Source organism: Salvelinus namaycush, unplaced genomic scaffold, assembly GCF_016432855.1.
Source record: "Salvelinus namaycush isolate Seneca unplaced genomic scaffold, SaNama_1.0 Scaffold174, whole genome shotgun sequence".
Taxonomy (NCBI): domain Eukaryota; kingdom Metazoa; phylum Chordata; class Actinopteri; order Salmoniformes; family Salmonidae; genus Salvelinus; species Salvelinus namaycush.
In genome coordinates, this window is record NW_024058497.1 from 169956 (window position 1) to 177455 (window position 7500).

The 7500-nt window shown below is 41.4% G+C and overlaps 1 protein-coding gene across 1 annotated transcript in view; it reads right to left on the reverse strand.

Annotated features, from left to right (window-relative positions):
* Window positions 1-7500, reverse strand: part of LOC120037517 — a 70983-nt gene that overhangs the window by 30478 nt on the left and 33005 nt on the right. The window lies entirely within an intron of this gene.

Consider the following 7500-nt stretch of genomic DNA (forward strand, 5'->3'; position numbering starts at 1 on the left):
AAATGAAGAGATATGATCGACAGAAAAGAAGGGATGAGAGAGAGTCATACAAATTAAGAGGGCAAGCATAAAATAGGAGAGAGGTATTAGTCAGACAAACAAACACACACACACACACACACACACACACACACACACACACACACACACACACACACACACACACACACACACACACACACACACACACACACACACACACACACACACACACACACACACAGACACACACACACACACACACCATTGTCTCATGATCGCTCTGACAGTGGGCCGATGCACTAAGCAGCACATGGAAATAATAGACTCTCTGGGATCAGCCACACACACATAAATCCACCCAGCTTTTCTATCCAACACTGAGCTGTGTGTGTGTCTGAGTGTGTGTCTGAGTGCGTATCTGAGTGTGTGTGTGTGTGTCTGAGTGTGTGTCTGAGTGTGTGTGTGTGTAAGTGTGTCTATGCACGTGAGAGTCAGGCCAATAGAGAAGTACTGGAGACAGTTTGAGCATTCTAAAGGGAGTGAGTAGAGCAGTTGGAGTCTAACCCTGCACACCTGATATATTACTCCAATAGAGGAACAGTGAAGATCATAGTACTGACTGTAAATCACTTTAACCTGACCCCCAGAGGGACACACACACACAAAGCACTAATAAAGAGGGCAGAAGGAGTTCAGTTACTAAGTGACAGTACTTACTCACAGTGTTAATACTAGAAACGCCTGAAGCCTTCGGCATGCTTCGGTTCAGCCTTCACCTAGCCGAGAACCAAACAAAGGTGCTCTCATACTCCCTTAAAAGACCTTTGCGTTAAAATGTAGAAAAAAATGCAATAGTACTATTTGTCCATCTTGAGACGCCGTAGCCAGTATACACTTCCTCAAAATAGTCAGAATGACTGTTTTTCCCAATTGTTTACACACTAAAATTGGAACTTGAAACGCAATCACTGAAACCTGAAACTCATGTACCCAATCCCTGAAACCAAGTCTGCAAAATTGCAAGCAGAATTCCTGCTTTACACTTTTCAATTCTATATCACACATTTTGCAAAACACTACACACATTTCTCTACGTTAGGCACAACATTAAAAATAAAATTATCTTCAGTCCCTTTGGAAAGCAACTCCAATCACAATGCCAAGCTCTATAAACCAATTGGCAACACCAACTCCTCACAGGTGTAAACACTAGTTGCTGAATTGTTCACTTAGAAATCAGAGCTTTAGCACTATAAAAGGCCACAGATAAGCTCTCCTGTTTTGGAGGAAAATGGAAGTCAATGGTGAATCAAGAGCTAGAGGTGAAGGTGTGAGAAGAGGAGGACGAGGACGAGGAAGGACAGTTGTCTCAGATGAGATCAGGGCCACATTTGTTGACCATGTGCTCAACCGTGGATTGAGTATGAGGGAGGCTGGGCAGAGAGTTTAGTTCAACCTGAGCCGCTACACGGTTACATCTATCATCCGTACATTCAGAAATGACAACCGGTAAGTTACCTACCATCTACACTATGCTCTTTATGTTTACTGCAGTCCGACATACCAGTAGGCCTATGTTACTCAGGGATTGTTTCCCAACGTTACAGTAATGTCATTTCATATTGAAATAAAATAGATTATTTTAGCTTACTGTAACCAATCATATCATATTTGTGGATCTTCTGCAGAACTGAGAGACGGCCCGGCCATGGTGGAAGACACCGGCTGTTCACACCAGAACAGGAGACCGCTATTGTGAACATGGTGGTGGCAAACAATACCATTAGACTACGAGGAATCCAGAACCACATCATTTCAGAAACACAATATTCAATAACATTCACCAGGAGGGCTTCTACACTGGACCGTGTATTACAGCACAACCGAATCCGGATGAAACAGGTCTACAGGGTGCCATTTGAGCGACACTCAGAGGGTTAAAGAACAGCACTATGAATATGTGCAAGTAAGTACTATACTGTGAATTTACTATCATATCAGCACTGTATAGACACATTACAGTACTGTAATCCAGTGTATTGTGCCTCACCATACTGACTGCTCTAGGTCTATGGCACCTTGTCTTGTCTGCTTCAGAGTCTTGGAGCTGGATGCTAGCCAAAAGACGGGGACGGAACATTATTGGCCACCGTGCCATTGTGAATGTCCCTGGACAGCGTGGAGGGAATATCACCATGTGTGCAGCCGTTAGCCAGCAAGGCGTCCTCCATCACCATGCCAACCTTAGTCCCTACAACACCGCCCTTCTCATCACATTCCTGGACACACTACATGGCATCCTCATTCCAGCCGAGCAGAGGGGTGGACCAGAGCAGCCCAGGTATGTTGTCATATGGGACAACGTGAGTTTCCACCGGGCTGCTCTGGTCCATCGACCACCCACAATTTGTTCTACACCTCCCACCATATTCCCCATTCCTAAACTCAATCTAATAGTTTTTCTCTGCATGGCGATGAAGGTGTATGACCGCCATCCTCTCACACGCATGCCTCTTCTGCAGGCAATGGAGGATGCATGTGGTGAAGTTGATGTGGGGGCTTTGGGCGGCTGGATCCATCACTCCAGAAGATTCTTTCCCCGCTGTTTAGCCAGGGAACACATGGCTTGTGATGTAGATGAGGTGCTGTGGCCAGACCCAAATAGGAGGCAGGATGCAGCCTAATGCCTTTTTTCTTACATTTTGCATGTGTTTTTGTCTTTGTTTTGAAAGAATGAGCCACTTTCATTTTTTATTTTTGTACAGAAAACCCTTTATCTTACTGAATGTTTTTCCTGGTTTTCTCCTGTTGGGTACGGAAAGTGTTACATACAAAACACAAGTGTTCAAAAATACTGCATTTTTTTAAATGAATGACAATGTTTTTGTTACTGTATTGCATGTGTGTTTATTTATGTATATTTTTTATTTAACCTGTGTATTTGAGTAGGTATACGTTACTGTAACAATCTTTTACAACCGGCTACAGTATAACACTGACGATGCAAAAGGCATAAACCTACTGCTGGGATATTCATAGTAGTGTTTTGTGTTGAGCACATTAAGCTACTGCTGGGACATTCATAGTAGTGTTTTGTGTTGAGCACATCATAAACCTACTGCTGGGATATTCATAGTTGTGTTTTGTGTTGAGCACATCATAAACCTACTGCTGGGATATTCATAGTTGTGTTTTGTGTTGAGCACATCATAAACCTACTGCTGGGATATTCATAGTAGTGTTTTGTGTTGAGCACATCATAAACCTACTGCTGGGATATTCATAGTTGTGTTTTGTGTTGAGCACATCATAAACCTACTGCTGGGATATTCATAGTAGTGTTTTGTGTTGAGCACATCATAAACCTACTGCTGGGATATTCATAGTAGTGTTTTGTGTTGAGCACATCATAAACCTACTGCTGGGATATTCATAGTTGTGTTTTGTATTGAGCACATCATAAACCTACTGCTGGGATATTCATAGTAGTGTTTTGTGTTGAGCACATCATAAACCTACTGCTGGGATATTCATAGTAGTGTTTTGTGTTGAGCACATCATAAACCTACTGCTGGGATATTCATAGTAGTGTTTTGTGTTGAGCACATCATAAACCTACTGCTGGGATATTCATAGTAGTGTTTTGTGTTGAGCACATCATAAACCTACTGCTGGGATATTCATAGTAGTGTTTTGTGTTGAGCACATCATAAACCTACTGCTGGGATATTCATAGTTGTGTTTTGTGTTGAGCACATCATAAACCTACTGCTGGGATATTCATAGTAGTGTTTTGTGTTGAGCACATCATAAACCTACTGCTGGGATATTCATAGTAGTGTTTTGTGTTGAGCACATCATAAATCTACTGCTGGGATATTCATAGTGTTTTGTGTTGAGCACATCATAAACCTACTGCTGGGATATTCATAGTGTTTTGTGTTGAGCACATCATAAACCTACTGCTGGGATATTCATAGTTGTGTTTTGTGTTGAGCACATCATAAACCTACTGCTGGGATATTCATAGTAGTGTTTTGTGTTGAGCACATCATAAATCTACTGCTGGGATATTCATAGTAGTGTTTTGTGTTGAGCACATCATAAACCTACTGCTGGCATATTCATAGTGTTTTGTGTTGAGCACATCATAAACCTACTGCTGGGATATTCATAGTAGTGTGTGTTGAGCACATCATAAACCTACTGCTGGGATATTCATAGTTGTGTTTTGTGTTGAGCACATCATAAACCTACTGCTGGGATATTCATAGTAGTGTTTTGTGTTGAGCACATCATAAACCTACTGCTGGGATATTCATAGTGTTTTGTGTTAAGCACATCATAAACCTACTGCTGGGATATTCATAGTAGTGTTTTGTGTTGAGCACATCATAAACCTACTGCTGGGATATTCATAGTAGTGTTTTGTGTTGAGCACATCATAAACCTACTGCTGGGATATTCATAGTAGTGTTTTGTGTTGAGCACATCATAAACCTACTGCTGGGATATTCATAGTAGTGTTTTGTGTTGAGCACATCATAAACCTACTGCTGGGATATTCATAGTGTTTTGTGTTGAGCACATCATAAACCTACTGCTGGGATATTCATAGTAGTGTTTTGTGTTGAGCACATCATAAACCTACTGCTGGGATATTCATAGTAGTGTTTTGTGTTGAGCACATCATAAACCTACTGCTGGGATATTCATAGTAGTGTTTTGTGTTGAGCACATAAACCTACTGCAGGGATATTCATAGTAGTGTTTTGTGTTGAGCACATCATAAACCTACTGCTGGGATATTCATAGTAGTGTTTTGTGTTGAGCACATTAACCTACTGCTGGGATATTCATAGTAGTGTTTTGTGTTGAGCACATCATAAACCTACTGCTGGGATATTCATAATAGTGTTTTGTGTTGAGCACATCATAAACCTACTGCTGGGATATTCATAGTAGTGTTTTGTGTTGAGCACATCATAAACCTACTGCTGGGATATTCATAGTAGTGTTTTGTGTTGAGCACATCATAAACCTACTGCTGGGATATTCATAGTAGTGTTTTGTGTTGAGCACATCATAAACCTACTGCTGGGATATTCATAGTAGTGTTTTGTGTTGAGCACATCATAAACCAACTGCTGGGATATTCATAGTAGTGTTTTGTATTGAGCACATCATAAACCTACTGCTGGGATATTCATAGTAGTGTTTTGAGTTGAGCACATCATAAACCTACTGCTGGGATATTCATAGTAGTGTTTTGTATTGAGCACATCATAAACCTACTGCTGGGATATTCATAGTAGTGTTTTGTGTTGAGCACATCATAAACCTACTGCTGGGATATTCATAGTAGTGTTTTGTGTTGAGCACATTAACCTACTGCTGGGATATTCATAGTAGTGTTTTGTATTGAGCACATCATAAACCTACTGCTGGGATATTCATAGTTGTGTTTTGTATTGAGCACATCATAAACCTACTGCTGGGATATTCATAGTAGTGTTTTGTGTTGAGCACATCATAAACTTACTGCTGGGATATTCATAGTAGTGTTTTGTGTTGAGCACATCAGTGTGTTTGGTTGGTAGACAGATCTATTCGTATGACGCGTGTGTCACTTTGATGCAAAAAAAAAGAGAACAGTTTTGCATTTTGTGTTTGTGGTGTTGTGTTTAGAGTTTTGGGGAAAATGGCCCAAAGATTCAGCAAACGTGTGGAAAACTGTAATCTAAAATAACTCAAATCTGTTACTAATTTTGAGTTCTTAGTCGTGCAATTTTACATCTAACTAAGATGTTTGGAGTATTTCTCAAAAATGTGCATGAAAACGATTCCGCTCTCGTTGAATGACAAACAGTTGAAGAATCCCTACTGTTGACCAATCACCGATGAACTAACAATGTCTTCATAATATATGCCTGAACAGTTTCTGATGGAAAGCATGCGGATGCCTTAACGCTGCTAAAAAGGGCTGTCAGAGGTTACCACACACACACCGACACACAAACACCGACAGACACACACACACACACACACACACACACACACACACACACACACACACACACACACACACACACACACACACACACACACACACACACACACACACACACAAGCCCTTGATATGTGATCAGCTCGCATTAACTCATCAATACTCTCCAAATACACACACACATACACTGTATATACTGTAAGGCTTTGTGACTCTCTCCTTTCAGTTGGTGCCCCTCCTCCCTTCCTTTCACTGATTAGTTCCCCTGTTTTTCTCTCTTTTTGGTCTGTCTACATCTGTCTCTCCCTTCCTGTGACCCCACTCTCTGAGGGTGTCTCAGGGGGTATCTCAAGTGTGTAGTAATACACGTGTGTGAAATAGGCCAAATATAATATATATACACTACCGGTCAAAAGTTTTAGAACACGTACTTATTCAAGGCTTTTTCTTTATTTGTACTATTTTCTACATTGTAGACTAATAGTGAAGACATCAAAACTATGAAATAACACATATGGATGTCACGTTCCTGACCTTATTTCCTTTGTTTAGTCTTTGTTTAGTTGGTCAGGACGTGAGCTGGGTGGGAATTCTATGTTTTGTGTTTCTATGTTGGGTTTGTTGTTTGGCCTAATATGGTTCTCAATCAGAGGCAGGTGTTTGTCATTGTCTCTGATTGGGAATCATATTAAGGTAGCCTGTTTTCACTTTTTGTTTGTGGGTGATTGTTCCTGTTCGTGTGTTCATCTGTTCTGTGTTCCCATGTTCAGGACTGTAGCGTTTTCGGTTCCTTCTGTCAGTTTGTTGTTTTTGTTCGTCGTTTAAATATCCTAATTAAAATATGGATTATCATCACGCTGAATTTTGGTCCTCCTCTCTTTCACCCGAAGACAGCCGTTACAATGGAATCCTTTAGTAATCAAAAAAGCGTTAAACAAATCAAAATATATTTTTTATTTGACTTTATTCAAATAGCCACCCTTTGTCTTGATGACAGCTTTGCACACTCTTGGCATTCTCTCAACCAGCTTCATGAGGTAGTCACCTGGAATGCATTTCAATTAACAGGTGTGCCTTCTTAAAAGTGGAATTGTGGAATTTCTTTGTCGAATTTCTTTCCTTCTTAACGCGTTTCATCCAATCAGTTGTGTTGTGACAAGGTAGGGGGGTATACAGAAGATAGCCCTATTTGGTAAAAGACCAAGTCCATATTATGGCAAGAACAGCTCAAATAGGCTCTGTCGCAGCCAGCCGTGACCGGGAGACCCATGGGGCGGCGCACAATTGGCCCAGCGTCGTCTGGGTTAGGGGAGGGTTTGGCCAGCAGGGATGTCCTTGTCCTATCACACACTAGCGACTCCTGTGGCGGGCGAGGCGCAGTGCACGCTGACACGGTCGCCAGGTGTACTTTATTTCCTCCGACACATTGGTGCAGCTGGCTTCTGGGTTAAGTGGGCATTGTGTCAAGAAGTAGTGCAGCTTGGTTGGGTTGTGTTTTTGAGGACGCACAG